This window comes from Muscardinus avellanarius (genome assembly GCF_963383645.1).
Source record: "Muscardinus avellanarius genome assembly, chromosome: 12".
Classification (NCBI taxonomy): domain Eukaryota; kingdom Metazoa; phylum Chordata; class Mammalia; order Rodentia; family Gliridae; genus Muscardinus; species Muscardinus avellanarius.
Window position 1 is genome coordinate 64,324,961 of NC_137798.1, and position 18,751 is coordinate 64,343,711.

Below are 18,751 nucleotides of genomic sequence, written 5' to 3' on the forward strand. Positions count from 1 at the left end.
ATGCTGCTGGCAACTTGATATAGAGAAGCCTGTGTTGTCAGGAGTGGTGGCACATGCCTACAATCCCAGTCCTTGGAAGGCTGAGATAGGAGGGTCGCAGGTTCAAAGCTAGCCTCAGCAATGTAGCAAGACCTTGGCAATTTAGTGAGACTATGATACAAAATAATAAAGGGTCAACCGGGCGTGGTGGTGCACGCTTATAATCTCAGCACTTGGGAGGCTGAGACAGGAGGATCGTGCAGGTTTGAAACCAGCCTCAGCTACTTAGTGAGGCTCACAGCAGCTTAGTGAGACTCTGATTCCAAATAAAATATAAAATTGGTCTTGGAGTGTAGCCTGGAGGTAGAAAGCCCGTGGGTTCCATCCCCAGTACCACCAAAAAGGAGGAGGAGGAGGAGGAGGAGGAGGAGGAGGAGGAGGAGGAGAAGGAGGAGGAGGAGGAGGAGAGGAGGAGGAGGAGGAGGTGAAGAGGAAGAGGAAGAGGAAGAGGAAGAGGAAGGAAGAAGGAGGAGGAGGAAGAGGAAGAGGAAGGAAGAAGGAGGAGGAAGAGGAAGAAAGAAGGAGGAGGAGGAAGAGGAAGAGGAGGAGGAGGAGGAGGAGAAGAAGTCAAAGGTGTAGCTTGGAAGTAGAATGCCACATGATGCCTGAGTCCTGGTCCACAGTAATATCTTCTGGCAGTTACAACCCATATTAGAAGAACAGGGCGACTTCTGGGAAGATGGCAACCGAGGGAAGCAACACAAACCAGTCCTGCTGAAACCCAATCTCCATTGCCTTAAAAACAGCATTCTTACAAAAGCCAGAAAATGCCACAACTTTAAAAAGAACAAAGGCAACAGGGGAGAAAAAGCCTAGAAGACAGATCAGAAAGCAGAAAACTGCCTGCCTCACAGCCAGGGGCACCACAGCAACACCATCTTGTCTCCTTGGACCTGACTTCCAGAGACGAACAGAAAGACAACCAAGGACCTGAAATAAGTAGTTTCAGATCACTGGAATTGTAAGCCATCAGTTCCTCCTGCACAAACACCTGCTACAACTTCCAGCAGCGGTGACTGAGCTCACCATGCCCTCCAGAGATCCAGAGTGGCACTCAGTAATACCAGAGAAGAAACCTACCTGCCTTGCGGCCATGGGCTCCGCAGCAGCACCATCTTGCTTCACTGCACCTGTATCCAGACTCCAGGGATGAACAGGAAAACAACCAAGGACTTGTAGTAAGCAGCTGTACCACTTCTGGGTATCTACCCAAAAGATTAGAAACCAAACTACCAAACTAATGCATGTGTATCTATGTTCATAGCAGCACAATTCACCATAGCCAAACTATGGAACCAGCCAAGATGTCCATCAACAGATGAATGGATTACAAAACTATGGGATATATACTCAGTGGAATTTTACTCAGCCATAAAGAAAAACACAATGACATCATTTACAGGGGAATGGATGGAACTGGAGAACATTATGCTAAGTGCGATTAGTCAGTGACAAAAAATAACAAATTGGATGCTCCCCCTAATATGTGAAAGCTAGGGAGAAAATGGGTCATAGGAGGAACTCTAGACGAAGAAGGAGATACTATAGACGAGCATATAAGGCAACCTGAGGGGATGGGAGGGTGGAAAAGGGAAATTCTCTAATGTTCATGATGTACATTAATAATCAGTCAATCACTAAGCCAAACATGAGGAGGGAGGGGGAGGGAATAGGGTGGGAATTGAGTAAGGGTTAATTGGATGATGTGTGTGTGTATGCCTCCACCATCTTGTACTCCATTAAGATATATGACTACAATGTACCAATAAAAGGTTAACCATTTATTGCTATTGGGGAATCAAAAAAAAAAAAAAGAATGGCAGGATGGTAGAGCCCACTCCTTCCTGAAGAAATCCTTCACATGAGCCGCTCTACCACAGGGAACCCATCAGAAGGAGGGCAAAGAATCTCTTTTCCTGACTATCTCGCTTTCTATGGCCATTCCTATAAAATACACATTAGAGGCATCTGGAGAGATCCCCCAACCCAAATTCAGCTCATTTACCTCTCCCAGGGCTGAGTTTTGCTCAATAGTGTCATACCAGTCATGAAATGTGAAATATGTCCATAGCATGAAGTTCTACCCTAACAATTCTCAAACTTCCCCATGATCACATAACGGAAAGGTTAAGGTCTGCCTGTCTTGCTGCAGGAAACTGCCCAATCCAGTCCCCCAGCCTTCAGATCTTTCAGGCTTATTTGGTGCAATACTGTCTGTTAACCACACCTTTGAACATTCCTTCCATAGACTTAATGCATCGCTACAAATCAGCAGGGCTGCAGAGGAAAGCAGGGCTTCCAGCTCTCAGCCCATGTTGTTCTCCCCACTAACAATAACAGGTAAGATTTATAGAGCACTTATTATGAGCCAGCTACAGTATTGCATTACTGCATTCACTCTTCACAAACAGCTCTACTTTACAGGTAAACAGAAATGTCTAGTAACTTCCACAAGATACCATATCTAGCCCATGGGGAAGCTAGAATTTGAAGCAAATCTGACCAATAACAAAGACAGATGCCCAGTGAAATTCACGTAACGTAGTAATATGAAGACAGTGAGAAGACCAAGGCTCTTCCAACAAAAGAGTTCCAGAAATGGTTTGCACAGAGGCAGGATCCCTAGGTGAGTATAACCCCTGCAAGGGGAGGCCATAGTCAGAGGTGGACAGTCTTACTCACTCTCTATTGTACCCTCTACTTCAGGGAGGGGCAGGGAGCCAAAGTTTGGATTACCTCTGGTGCAACACCAAAAAAAAAAAAAAAAAACAGACCAGAAAAGGCCCCCCAAATGACTCCCTCGGCTTGTTTTTAAATATTGAATGTTAAAAGGTTGGGGGGGTCACAACTGTGAATCTCATGCAAATAAAACAAATATATGTCAAGTTTTCACTTTATCTATTAAGTAAGGGAATAGGTAACATGAGGGCCTCAATCATAGATGCTAATGATTCAACATGAAACCCCACTAAATAGACACGGTACTGTTGCTTGGTGGTTGAGAGAAGGCTTCATACTCAACTGAGGAGTCAAAAGGCAGGAACATTTATAGGGTAGGAATCCTGAAATTAAATTTACAAATGGAAACAAAACAGGTGCTTTTTTTCTGGCATTATGAAGAATAAGTCAATTAACCATCCACTGTACTGAACTTATTTATATAACTACAGGTATGTTTGCATTATTATCCATTTTTTACAAGTTAACTTTGATCTACAGAATTGTTAATCCTGTAGAGTTAACTTTAACTCTACAGAATTGTAACATATCCTAGTCGAAGACAGATACCTAAAGAAAGATAACTCCCAGTAATTATAGCTCTAGTAAAGATTAATAATAGACATTAATGTTTTCTTATTCTTATGTCCTCAATGTTTTCTTGTATATATCAAGTAGAAGATAAATGAATAAGATTAATCCATGAGTACTTTCTTTCCTTTATGAGCAGTAGCCACAGGGTTTGGGTTAAGAGATAGGGAGAAATAATAGAAAAATTAAATTTTACTCTTTAACCCCACTCCCAGGAAAGTATTTCAGAAATTAATTAGAAAATAAAAATTCTCATTCACTCATTCATTCATGTACCTACTTCCTATTGACACCTACTCTATGTCCAAATCTAGAAAGCCATTGGTCCACATGCATTTCCAATGGACCGACCAAGTGACATAACTGAAGTGTTTAACCCTAAATAAATTGAGATACAAATATGAAAGTGTGGTGTGCAAAATCCTTTTCATCTTTAATCATTTGGGCAGAATGTCTGACCAGCTCACTCATTCATTTTTTTCATAGCCAATACAACTTGTGTGAATTTTTCATCATACTGCCCTTGCCCCCATTTACATCATCTTCAACCCCAACATCAGAACATTCATTGTTCTTTTAAAGCTTTATTAGAATCCCCTTAGAAAGTAGTGGATCTTAAACACATCACTGTACGCCTGAGGTAAGATTTTCTTTGACAGCAAAATCATATCCCTCTCAAACAAAAGTACCAGTTTAAGGGGTTTGTTAACAGACCTTTGATTTTCAGCTATATTACATAAAATAGTATTCAGCCTTAAAGTTTGCAAGGCTTTAAATCAAATTAGATCTGCAATGACAGGAACACAGATTGTGAATGGGCAGAAATGCTATCAGCCACTGGGAGAGCGATGACCAGTAACTACCAGAAGGTGTCAGTATAGTTTCTCCAAAAATTTCACAGGTTCTCCTGGCTCCAGAATCCAAGGATAAATTTTAGGTGAGGCTATTTCTTGACTCCTTCCACACTTGACTCATGTACCCTTGGCAGAAAAGAATGTAGTGGGGCTCTAAAAAAAAATGTAAATCACCATCATAGTAGTTCTCAAAATATGCACATAGTAAAATATAATAAGAATATGGGGGGGTCGTGTTGCTGGGGATGGAGCCCGGGGCATTTTACCTCTGAGATACACACCCAACCCTTTTCATTTTTTAAAATTTTGAAACAGAGTCTTGCTAGGTTACTGAGAGTCTCTACATTACTGAGGCTAGCCTCCAATCCTCATGGGGGTTTAACCTAGGGGCAGGAGGCATTCTACATCCAAGCTACACCACCAGCCCTTTTTATTTTATTATTTTGAGGGATAAAAAACACTGGTGATGTAGCACTAGTGATGCCTCCAGGGGTTTAACCCCGAGTAGCACAGAATGAAATAAAATAAAATTCCAATTTCAATCTAATTAGATACTTCTGCATTTTTACTCCTCTTAGACATCAACTAGTCAATTCCCATCTAACCCATAAACCTTTCTTCACCCTCAGCCTGTCATGGCTACATTTTATTCACCCTTTTCATTTGTGTGACTTGAAATATTATAGCAATGTGTATTTTTGATGCTGGAAGGCAAAGAAAAGAAGTTTTGGGGTAGCCCTTTCCCCGTGGAAATAAAGGGGTCAGTTCTGAATCCCTCCTCCCGGACAGCCAAATAGCTCTGACCCAGACATTCTGGTATGACATCTGATGAACCTTGCAATTCTCCTGGGGCTTGTTGGTCAACATGGCATTTCCCATGGAACCCCAGAGGCCTACTCGAACTTAGCAAATGTTTAGTAGTTCCCAAGAATTAAAAGGAAAGAAAGAAGGCTTTATGGCTTATATTCTCCACGAGCTGACCCATCTCACAAACTATATTTCAGTATACTTTCTAACATGTTATTAAAAGGAACAGCAATTATTCTTTATCATCCTCAACTTGCCTAAACGACAGATAATAATAAAAATTGATGACCTGTTCCAGGTCCTTTTCTCTCCCATGCAAAGGCTCATGATTGGTTGTGATTCAACATAAGTCACCGTGTGAGGACCACCTCTGTGCTCACTACCTTCTGGCTCAGAGAGCTTGTTAATGCTCAGTTTCTCTGTCACAATATTACACAACCCTGGAACCCACATACTGGGAATAGCAGGAGTGGTGAGCTGTATGTTTACAACAAAAGAAAGAACACAGTCAGCTTATACCTACCACTGCCTCTCCTCTCCATCCCCTCTCAGTTTGGAGACTGTTTTACTAGTTAAAGTTCATTGCTAAGAACACAGTGTCTGATGCTACAGAGAAGGAAAGGCCGGGTCAGTGACCCAACAGCCAAGGCCGCCTAGCGCCTGCTCCACAAATGCTCTTGTCTCATCTTTAGTGGGCTTCAAAGTTAAAGAGCTGAGACAGATGAGGCAAAGAAAAGGATGACTGCAGCAAAAGACAGAAACGATGCTCTGGCTAAAATTAAACCTTCATAGCCATCATGCATTTTTAATGTGAACATTTATGGAAATTGCCTCTTAGTGTTTAGACAGTATTTTTCTTCACTGGTTATTTATGATGCTCTGAGCCTGGAAACACAAGCTAAATGGGAAAGCCAGAGAAAGGGATGTACTTAACAACCGACAACCTTGTCCTGTCGTAAATAAAAGGAACATCCCTTTGAACTACATTGTGATAAATAAACTTAAGAAGAAAAAGTTACCGAAAACTCATAGCATCTTTTTTTTTCCTTCCCAACTTGGAATTCCCCAATATGTTTGATTACTTTCTGTTCTCTACTAAGGATACTCTTGTTTAATTTTGCTATTTTATTATTTAGAATGTGAACATAGAAAAGAACTAAAAAGTAAAAACAAATTGTTTAGTGCCTTCATACAAGTAAAAAATAGTTTAATGCAGGGGAGATATTGATATAAAAATGGATATTAACATAAAATTAATGTAACATAATTTGATAGATTTCTTCCACTAAATTATCATTAATATTATTGACTAATTAATGCTACGAGTTAATTTTTGAATAAAAATGGATATGAAAATAGAGTTAGATCCCAGAAATGAAGCTGACCCCAAGATTGGTCTAAGTCTTCAGCATTGCTATTGACCTTTTAGACTTAGACCTATGGATGAGCCTTTATTTTCTATTGTGAGCATGAGGCTCCCTGAGAAAATATTACAAATCTACATCAGACATCTACCTGGGATTAAGAACTAAAAAATAAGAACAAATTGTTTAATGCCTTCATCCAAGTAAAAAATAGTTTAATGCAAGGGGGACCAACTCTCCAGATAGCGAAGTGAGTACTGAGCCCACATGTAGAACCATCATGCATTTTAAGGCACAGCTCTCAAATTAAGATGTATGTCCTAAATAATTCTTTGGATGATTGGCAATGCTGCCATTTTCTGACAAGCTGAAAGATGCTTGGCTCTGGGTCCTGGTAGAATGGCTTAATCCTCACACCACACATGGGATAATCTCTAGGAATATTGCAAATTTGTTACAGGTGTGTTAAATAAGAAACCTGGGGCCCGACCAGCAAAAACTTAGGTGCTTTTTATTTTTGTTTCAGAAGATCCTGTGAGTCACCCATGAGCACTCCCATGACCAAAAGAGCCTTCTCAAGTTCTGTTTTTAACAAAGCCAAAGGTTATGCACTCCATGGTAAATAAAATTCAGCAAGCAAGACACAAGGGCCACCTTAGGTGGTCTCATCACAAGTTCATTGCTAGGAGTGAAGAGGTCCCAGCCTCCCTCCAGCCAACACCCTGACTACCGTGATTCTGAATACTTGCAGCAGATTTGCTGATAAAGGTCAACTTCATATAGCCCGGACCTGACAGATCCTGGTCCCTACTGCCATTTACCTTTTCTTGAGATCATCCTTAAATAGGGTTCATTGCGCTGGGAGACAGCCCCACAAGAAGGGGTGAAGTAATTAATGGGATCTACAGGGACTGTCATGCCCTCTGAAAGGCTGCAAGGGTAACTGTGTCACAGTACTAACTGGCAGAGTGATTGTCAAGACCGAGATACTGAGATATTCAAAAGATTGTATATCTCTTTGCTGTGTAAACCCAGGGGAGGACTCTGATTCTAACAATTAAAACCATTTCTAAGGAAGCCGGGCGTGGTGGCGCACGCTTGTAATCCCCGCACTTGGGAGGCTGAGACAGGAGGATCGCACAGGTTCGAAGCCAGCCTCGGCTGCTTAGTGAGGCTCTCAGCAACTTAGTGAGACCCTGTTTCCAAAAAATATATTAAAAATAGGTCTGAGAGTATAGCCCGGAGGTAGAAAGCCTCTGGGTTCCACCCCCAGTACCACCTAATACCATTTCTAAGGGCTGGAGATGTAGCTCAGGGGTAGAGTGCTTGCTTAGCATGCATGAGGGATTAGATTCAACCTCTAGCACTGCAAAAACAAATAAACAAGAGGAAATAGCACCTCTAGAAGCACCCTATACTCTGTACTCACACACTTAGACTTGGTGCTCACTACCTTTGACTCAACATACATAACACAAACAAATGGGTTTTAAAAAATAAAACAAAGTCACCAGGTGTGGTGGCACACGCTTGTAATCCCTGCGCTTGGGAGGTGGAGACAGGAGGATTGCGCAGGTTCGAAGCCAGCCTCTCTGGCTTAAGAGACAATGTTTCCAAATAAAATATAAAATAGGTCTGGGAGTATAGCCTGGAGGTAGAAGGGTTTCATCCCAGTACCACCAAAACATAAAATAAAATAAAATAAAACAAAGTCACATTACTTGTTATTTGGAATTGGGTTACATGAGTGTTTCTCTTTGCAAAATGTTATTGAGCTGTCCATTTAAAATCCTATACTTTGCCATATATGTCAATAAAAGTTTCCTTAGAGGAGGAAAAGACAGAATTATTTTAGATAATGGGGTCAGAAAATTATGCTCTGTAGGCCATATCTTGCCATCTACAAATCTAAAATACAAACAGCTACAACCTGTTTCTATTTTTAAATGGTTGGAAAAATAAAAATAAAAATAGTATTTTATATCATGTAGAAAGTATATGAATTTACTGAAGCAGTTACATTTATTCCTTTGCATATTGTCTGTGGCTGTGACTGTAGCTGTTTTTGTGCCACAACACATTGAAATAGTTGCAACAGAGATGGTATTGTTCACAAAGCGGATATATTTATATTGTTATTTTTTACATTATGTATAAATATTTGTATTGAAAGTTGGAGCAAGGTGGACTGTGAAGGGAAATAGGCAGAGATGTGTGCAACTGTGTCTTCAACACATGGAACCTCATGATAATGTATACTTGCAATGCACATGCAAATTATGAAAAAGGTGTTTATATCTGGTCTCTTATAGAAAATGTTTACTTGCCCTTGTTCTAGAGTAAAAGGCAAAGGACATAAGCCAACCAAATATAGAGCATGATTATTTTCTCTTTATTTAATACTAGGGATTGAACCGAGGGTCCTAACCATTGAGCATACCCCCAGGCTGGCCTCAAACTCGCCATCCTCCTGCCTCAGACTTCCTCAGCTTCCTGAGTACCTGGAATTACAGGTGTGTACCAGACAACTTGACTGGGTCACAATGCATGATTCTTGATGGATCCAGACGAGGAGGGGAAAAAAATGCTATAAAGGACATTTGAGAAAAAAGTTGAGGAAAGGTGAATATGTTCTGAGTAATTAGATAATTATTTTATAACAATGTTAAACTTCTTGTTGCATCAGTAGATATGTGGGACAATGTTCTTGCACTTAGGAGATACATACTAAAGTCTTTGGAGCAAGGGAATCAAATATCTGCAACTTACTGGCAAATGGTTGAGGGAAAATACACAAAAAGCAGGCAAATGTATCCCTGAAGTGATAAAATGTTGACAACAGCATTTTGTAGGTGACGGACAGAAGGGTGATAATCCTGTTGTTTCAACATTTCTGTAGGTTTAGAATTTTTCAAAGTAAAAAGTTGAAGGAAGGAAGCACAAATCTCAAAACAGCGATAACTAAAGAAGTCACCAGTCTGGATATAAAGGACGGGTGGCTAGCAAATGCTGAGACTCCGTCAGTTAATTCAAGTGGTTTGAGGCTTGTATGGAAAACTCTTGAGCAGTTTCCCTCCGGGGCTGTTCTCTATCAGCCCTCCGCTCTCATCTTTGTGGCTTCTCTCAATTCTCCTTTCTGTTTTTTTCTGAGCTCATTCCAGACTGCAAGGGGTTTACCAAAGACTCTCCATATTGGAAGCAAATATGATAGTCAGTGTTTATCCTGTCTTTCGAGTAACATTAAAAAAATACCTCCCACATAAATGTATTTTTGTTGTTGTTCTTGGTTTTCCTAGTAGGGCATAGAAATCCATCATTAAATGTCACGTTGCCTTTTAATTAACTTATTGAAAATGTCTTATCTTTTTAATCAGAGCAAACTCTTACCACACCAGTAATGACCAATGATGTAGCGGTAATTACACACCATTTTGCAACCTCTGTTTCATCTGAATTTTTTTTTTTTTTTTTTTTTTTTTTGCGGGTCTGGGGATAAAACCCATTTGACCTCCAAGCTACACCCCCTGCCCTATTTTTTATTCTTTATTTTGAAACTGGGTCTCACTGAGTTGCAGAGGGCCTCACTAAGTAGCTGAGGCTGTCCCCGAACTGCGATCCTCAGGTCTCAGCCTCCCGAATGCTGGGATTACAAACGTGTGCCACCATGCCCAACTTCACCTGAAAATTTTTATGAGAACTTATTTTTAAATTGTGCTTTTGTCCGTGGGCAGTAATTTTGAGGTGTAGTTTGTCGTGAAAGGCTGCTCAGACATCAGCCAGAGCTTTGGAATCCCTTTCTGCGGGACTCGAAGGCCAGGCCAATGAAGCACAGGCAACTCTGAGATGCGGTAAATGTAACTGTCACCCTCCAGGACCAGTCCCTTGGCTCCGTTCGTATCTATTCCATCACATTCGCTTTATCTCAGATTGTCAAGCAGAGATAGTGCACTTGTGGCTTCTTGAGAAAATGAAAATGGCACTCGGTGTATTCATAGATTCGATGATCTCTTCAGAGCAAAATGTAGATTAGAAACAAATTATTCTTTACCCACTGGCTGAGATGTAAAGCAACTCCCCAACTGCCACAGAAAAGGAACCAGATTTAATTCAATGTAAAATGCATGAACCAGTTTCTAAAAATAAAATTGGAAGTGCTGGAGTTGCTACAAACTTCATTCCTTGTTCCAGGAAAGTGAATTATATGAGTGTCTTTATTGCTTTATGGAACATGGAGATTAAAACGATTTTTGGTAGACAGCATGTCGGCTTCCTATGTGAATCAGTCCAGGGTGAAGCTGAACAGAATTGTGGGGGGCGGGGGGGGGGTGAATGACCATTACTGGCAATAAAACAGCCAGGTGTTGCCAATAACTTTTTAAACACATATACATATACTTTATACTCCCTTCAAAATTTTTATTGGTTATGTCCACAAAGCCTGAAGTTTCTATATCAGTTGTATCTATATCCACTCTCAAAGTAGATTCCTGATGATTCAAGCTATTTTATGGCACAATCAACTTTCAGGATGGGAGGAAGGGGACATTAGTCAGCTCCTGTGACCCTCACACCCTCAACTCTCATTCGAGACCCTTACCCTGTACCTCCAAAGAGAGGATGCTCTGTTAGAAATTAAATGTTTGTTGGTTCCTGAAAAGGAGCTTTTGCAGAAAGAAGTCTGAAAGTTAAATAATCCAACATACACAGTGGGAATAGTATTTTATGTCTTTCCTTCTTCATAATTTCTGTTTATTCTCTAGTCTTTCTATCATTTATCATTGCCCCAGGGAAAAGTGAAACCAAAAGGCCCAGGAAGAACCATAGAATGTACTAGGATCAGACCTATACTGAGCTGTGTGTGTGTGTGTGTGTGTGTGTGTGTGTGTGTGTGTAAGACTGGGGATTGAACCCAGGGGCATTCTACTTCTGAGCTACACCCCTGGCCCTATTTTATGTTTTATTCTTGAAACAGAATCTCCCTAAATTGCTGAAGGCCTTGCTAAGTTACTAAGGCTGGCCTCCACCTTGTGATCCTCCTGTTTCTGCCTCCCAAGTATTGGGTTACATGTGTGTATCATCACACCCAGATAAAAAATGGGTTCTTGTATCTACAATAGAGGAAGATTTGAGAAAGAGAGAACAAATGTTTCTTGAGTACCAGAAAAATAAAAATAGATCATAACCTTCTGAGAACTAAGTATTTGTATGATAAAGCCAATGTCTGATGGCAAAAGCAACCCCTGCCTCTGGGGAGAGAGAGAGAGAGAGAGAGAGAGAGAGAGAGAGAGAGAGAGAGAAAGAAACAGAGACAGAGAGACCTGAGAGCAGCAGCCAGGAGAGCTGGGAGAGTCCAGGGAGAAGAAGTGAGTTGATGATCCACACACTTTTCTCTCTGGGCCCAGAACTCTAAGAAAGGAGAGGTGATGGAAACCCCCAGAAAGACCGGCAAAGACAAGACAGCTGGGAACTTCCATCTGGGATGCTGAGAAAAAATAAACTCCCCCCACACCAACAGGGAGGAGGCCCCCCAAAAATGGAAAAGACACAGCTGGGTTTGGAGACACATCTGTAATTCTACTACTTAGGAGGCTGAGAAAGGAGTGATTGACTTACTACTATCAGCAGTTATCAGAAAATGAGAAATGTTTAAAAAATAAAGTATAGCTTTGCACACTTGCATTTCTATAGCTAGACCGTACAGGTACACGTGTAAAGTTCAATAAAAAGATGAAGGTTTGAAGAAAATGGTGACTGAAGCGTAAAATGGAAGGGGGCACAGCCCTTCAAAACTTCAAAATTCAAAGGTGAGATAAGAAAAGAACAGAAAAAAAAAAAGAGCCAGGTGTGGTGTCAGATGCCTATAATCCCAAAACTTGGGAGGCTGATACCAGAGGATCACAGATTTGGGGGCTAGCCTCCACAATTTAGAGAGGCCCTCAGCAACTTGGTGAGACCCTGTTTCAAAATAAAATTGGGCTAGGGATGTAACTTGGAGGTAGATCATCCCTGGACTTAATTCCCAGTACCACAAAGGGGGAGGAGGGAAGGGAAAGAAGGAAGGAGGGAAAGAAGGAAGGAAGAAAGGAAGGATGGAGGGAAGGAAGAAAGGAAAAACCAGCAAAGAAGACTTAGGGGAGAGACATCAAAGTACAAAATAAACCAAGAGAGTATGTAGTATCATTAAAAACCAAGGAAAAAAGAACAAGGTGACTCAAAAACAGAGCAGCCAACTGAAAATGCACCGCAAGTCAAGACGATTAACAAAAAATACAGATGGGCCCAATTCACAATCCAGCTTCCTACCTGCTAGGGCAGATGGGAGGAATGAGGTCCAGAGAGACACTGAAGGGATTCTCTTTAAACAGAAGAGACTGGAGCAGAAGGAAAGGAAAGAATGGGTTCAGATACAAGTAGGCTTGTACATTTTATTGGAAATACAAGATGTGACTTTTTGTTTTATTCTGAACATAAAATTATGAATTTTCCAAATAGGAAGCAAAACCCGTCTGCCAAAATTGAGAGGCAGAGAAAGGAAGAGAAGCCAAAAAATATGAAGGCTTTGCAATGTGATGATGGAGAACGAGTGGGTCAGTGAGGGCATTAAAGGAACTTGGTAGGATGCACGGGCAGTGTCAAACACCCAGCTGTGGCTGGTGACTGCAAGCCGGTAGAGATAGGGCGAGTTCTGTGGAGTGACAGTTCACCAGCACTTCTCAGCTGCTTGGTCTAAGCACAGAGAAGGCAGGTAGCTAGCTGAGCTGATGTGGGGTGTGGGTAGAAGCAGTGCTCTTGAACCAGGGTGTGTGTCCGAATCACACTGAGAGAACATTTTAGAAATACATACACTTGCATGGGCTGTAGCCCAGAAAGTATCTCTCCATAAACCTAATGGTTGGTCTGAATGAACACTGGTTTCACAGGAAATTCCCCAGTTAGGAACCACTCAACTCATCTATTTGGATGCAACCAAAGACTTCAAGGGAGGGGATGGGATGGTGGGCAGGTGCCTGTCAACAGATGAATAAACTCCATTGGATGAATTCCAATGTGGTCTATACAATGGAATTCTACTCATCCACAAAGAAGAACAAAAGTATGTCATTTGCAGGGAAACGGGTGGAACGAGAGAATATTATGCTAAGTGAGATCAGCCAGTCTCCGAAAGGCAAGATCCAAGTATTTTCTCTCATATGTGGAAGCTAGAGAGGAGATAAAAGATAGAAAATAAAAGGGACTTCAGTTGAATGAGAGACCAGCGGAAGAGTGGAAGGGAGAGGGGAAAGGAGACATGAGGAAGGAAACAGTTCAAATAACGCTCTGCCCACATATGAAGGTATTACTACCAATGTCACTAACACGTACAGGAGAAGGGACGGGGAGCAGGACAGGATACGGAGGGTGAGGCACCGAGTGATGTACACGCAAATGTATCACTGAATTTCACTACGATCTCTAATTACAATGAACCTATGAAAATGGAATAAAAATAAAGCTTTAAGAACAAAAAAGTTAGGAAGAAAGGTAAAGACAGTCTTACAGAAAGTGATGGCACAGAGAATAATAGCTAGAAGATCACAAAGTCAACACATCCTATGTACAAATAGTGCTGATACCAGGTCTCAGCCAGAGCAAGTTAGGGTATGTTTCCAGTCTGACTCTAAGTTTTTATGAAGGAGAAACAAAATAACCTGTAGAGCTGGGGATATAGTTCAGTAGTAGAATGCTTTGCCTAGCATGTGTGAGACCCTGGGTTCCATCTCAGCCTGCAAAAACAAACAAAAAACTAAAGACAGCCAGGTGTGGTGGCGCACACTTGTAATCCCCATGCTTGGGAGGCTGCAATAGGAGGATCGCGGTTCACTGACAGCCTCAGCTACTTAGTGAGGCGCTTTGCAACTCAGTGAGACCCTGTTTCGAAATCAAGAATAAAAAACAGGGCTGGGGGTGTAGCTAGGAGGTGGAATGCCCCTAGGCTCCATCCCCAGTACCACAATAAAATTAATAAAAATAAAAAATAAAAAGGGCTGAGGATATAACTCAGAAGTAGAGCACCCTGTGTTCAATTCCCAGTACCAGAATGAATGAATAAATGAAATTATGATCTATACAATCTCTGCTTTGCCATCTTCCTATAAATTTAATTTTGTAATTCTCTTAGAGTTAATTAAGTTGTTCCTAAAAAGAGAATATTCTTTTAGGATGGGGACTAAAGGAAGTCGGTATATAATGAAGGCCGTAAGACAATGAATTCAGGAGAATTTTTATCTGTGGTTAATTATTCATTTAGGTAAATTAACTATTTAAGACCAATGAATCTTTAAAGTTGTCTGCTTCTAATTTCAAGAATATTGGCTATGATCATTGATAATCTCATCTCCCAATTAGCCTTCTGCCTATCTCTATCAACAAGAGAGATTTCCCATGGGCGGGCTCTGTGTCTAACTCACTCCCATGGCAGGGACTAAGCCTGGGCACTGGCCTGGGCAGAGCCGGTGAGGAGCAGAGCGTGCCCTCTAAACGCCAGTCCCTAGCCTGGCCTGAGGGGCACTGCCCACGCCCTCTATGGGTTGTCTGACACTAAGCCCCTCTGACTCTTTCCTTCTTCAGGGACAAATTTCTGCATTGTAATTTAGTGGCTCCTAAGTTCTGCTTACTTCTTTTCTGAGGATTAGGTGCAAACTCAGTGGCAGAGGAAGGTCCCCATTGTCCAGCAGCTGAACCTTCTCCAGCCCCCTCCTGTCCCTTCCTCCCTCTGTCTGAAGTCTGCACTCCAGCCACAAGTGATAGCATTTCTGGGTCATAATATGCTCTCATGACTGTGGGTTTTTTTCCTTTTTTTTCCCCGCAGTGCCTGTGAACTATACCCCCAGCTCTTTTTGATTATTATCATTCTTTATTTTGAAACAAGGACTCACTATGTTGCGGAGGGCCTTACTTCGTAGCTGAGGCTGCTCATGAACCACAATCGTCCTGTCTCAGTCTCTCAAGTACTGGGATTACAAGCGTGTGCCACCATGTCTGGCATGACTGTGTCTTTTGCTTGTTTGTTTGCAGTTCTGGGGTTTGAACCTAAGGCCATCAAGCACATGCTAGGCAAGCTTTCTACCACCTGGCTACAACCCCAGCCAGGCATGACTGTGCCTTGCACATGTAGGAACACTCCGCCAATATCCCACCCCCTGATGGGACACAGAGACCCAGGTTCTATTCCAAGCTTTGCTATTAATTATACGAGAAGATTTGTTTTCCTCCTCTATAAAATAAGGGGCTTAGGATTAACAATGATGAAGTTGTGGCTGATGGATCTAATCTGGCTCCAGACACACTTAGACATCATTGTGTATGTGTGTGTGCACATGCACACACGCACACCACGCAAGCAAATGGGTCTGTTGTACTCTCCACCCTAGTCCCAACCTCTCTCTCTCTCTCTCTCTCTCACCTCTCTCCTATAGCGGCATTACACAGTTTCCTCAGCACCTGGCGCAGAAGGCATGGTAATTGCCACCAAGAGACCAGATGATCTCTGAGGTTTCTTCCAGGTCTAGCAACATATGAAATAAATTAACTCCAAAAACACAGGCTCGGGCAGATGGTAAATGTGCACAAAAGGCATGAAAGACCTCAGCCTCAGGTACCAGAGGCCCTATCAGATAGTCCTGGACTGACACGAAGACCTTTAGACAATCAGATTCCCTTGACTGGCCCCATATGGATAATGAACTTGCTCTCTTTTACCTCGTAGCTTCGCGAGTATTAGCACCACCGCTCCCAAGACGGTCTGTTTTTCTACATAAAACCCAACTGGTTTCTCTTCAGAACACCTGTTCCTTTTGAAGCTGTAGCCCAATGATCAATAACCCTTACTTTTCATCCTGAATAATAGTTTTCATGAGAGAAAATGGAGGCCCGATATTTCTCATTTTAGCACTGATGAGCATCTGTAGGTTTCCGCTGCGGGGGGCTTCTGGAGCCCATTTCTCTCCACCACTTGATTTTGACAGGATCATGAACCTCTGGAATTCCAGTCCCCCTTGGGAAAACTTGTTGTTCAGACCCTGTGATATATGCTTGCCTGCCCCCAACATCCATTTCCTTTGACATGAAGGGGATGGCCTCCTCTTTGACCAAAGTCCATCTTAAACTAATTCAAACTAGGTTTTTTTTTTTTTTTCTGCACTAAACTCCATGCTGCTCAGGTGTGGCAAAAACAAATAAATCATCCAATTTTCCAAAGAGGAAAGGCTAGGACCACTGTAAAAAAAGCAAGGAGCTGAATCAAGTGGCCTCTTAGAACCCCTTTGAACTCCATTATTTTCTGATTCTATGCTTAATTTAATAAAAGATTGTATTAAACGTGTGTGTGTGTGTGTGTGTGTGTGTGTGTGTGTGTGTGTGTGTTTTACTGGAGATTGAACCCAGAAACATTCAGTAGAATTTTAGAATGTAGAATCACCCTTTGTTTTGGGGTGTATTTTTAGAAATAGAGTATTACTAGTTTGCTAAGTTTGGTGTGTGTGTGTGTGTATGCGTGCATGTGTGTGTGTGTGTGTATTAAATATGATCTCTCTAGGTTGCTAAGTCTTGCCAAATACTAAGGCTATCCTTGAACCTGTGATCCTCCTGTCTCAACCTCCCAAGTACTGGTATTACAGAAATGTACCACCATGCCCAGCTATGGATGCCTCTTAATATCCCATGAGCAAAAACAATTGTTGAAAAAGAAATACAGATCAAGAATAGTAGCACACACCTGTAAGCCCTGTACTTGAGAGGCTGTGACAGGAGGATCACAAGTTCAAGGCCAGACTCAGCATCTTAGCAAGAATTTCAGTAATTTAACAAGACCCTGTTTCAATATAAAAATGGCCGAGGAAAGGAAGGAGAGAGTAATATAATTGGTCTACAAATACATTAAGAAACCTCTGTCTCCTCGCACCAAAGCAAGGAATTATTGAGGCTATGCATGTGGAGACACCAATTTCTAGACATCAAAGGAGAGGTCAAAGTAACATGGGAGTGGAATATGCAGAGTGGTGCCCAGGGATTTGAGAATTATGTTCAGGTGGTGATCTGCAGCTCCAGGGACTGAAGACCTGGGGTGCTTGAAATGATTTATGATTACAGAGCTATGTACAAGAAATCTATCTGGACGAGAGTAAAGAAAGATGAGCTAGGGTCTCAATAAGTGCTTGTGATTCTCTGAGAAAAGGTGAATTCCTTTTGAAAGCAAATACGTGAACATTTCTAATCTTGATCAGCCATTTGGAAGTCCGCACATGCTATGACTGAAAAGACACAGTATAGTTTCATGCAACCAGAATCTTGGCAGCTTTTAGGTCATTTCATTTATTTGGAAATTATCTTTTATTCCTGATACTTATTTGGTTAGGCAGTGTGTCAGTTAAATGTTCAACAAGCTGGCTACATGATATCATCTCAGAGCTGCCTTCTACTAACCACTGTTTGCACAGCAAACAAAAAGGCTTATCTCTTAACTGCATGGTAAAAGAAATCGATATGAGAAAGAGAAGGAAAAAGCAGCAAAGGAAAGAGGAAGAAAGAGAGGAAGGGAGGAAGAAGGAAGAAAGAGAAGAAGGGAGGGGAGGGACGGGAAGCGAGGGAAAGAAAAGAGGGAGAGGAAATGGAGGAGAAAATATAATAGAGAAAATGGTCTTAGGCAGGCAGCAAAAACCTACAGATAGGATAGAAGAGTGACAGGTCAGACAGAAAGTGTTTTGCCCAATGCCAGGACAGAGCCAAGACTCACACTCAAAGGGGGCTGCCCTTTCCCACCATCCCAAACAAAGGGGGCTGTTTCAAGAAGAAAATGATTCAGAAAAGCCAAGCGAAAGGGGCTGTAGTATTGATTCTTGGATTTGGCCATAGCCCTTATGAATCGAGCCATGCAAGTCTACTTCACTTGAGAAGCAATGCCTCTTTAGGTTGAGTATAATGGTTCCCATAGTATTCAGTCCTCTGGGATTGATGGGCGAAGGTTGTCAGAGCCTTTCTACAACTATTAAAATGTATATAGATCAGGCATTTACTACAAAATTTTCTACAAATTCAGAACCATGTGTTTAATTGTGTTCAAAACATGGACATTAGCTGGGCACAGTGGCACATGACTGTGATCGCAGTACTTGGGAGTCTGAGACAGGAGGATCACAGGTTTGAGGCCAGCCTCAGCAACTTAATGAGATTCTCAGCAACTTAGGAAGACCCCATTTCAAAATAAATAAAAAGGGTTGGGGTGTAGCTCAGAGGTAGAATGCCCCTGGATTTAATATCCAGTACAGAAAGAAGAAAGAAAGAAAGAAAGAAAGAAAGAAAGAAAGAAAGAAAGAAAGAAGAAGAAAGAAAGAAAGAAAGAAA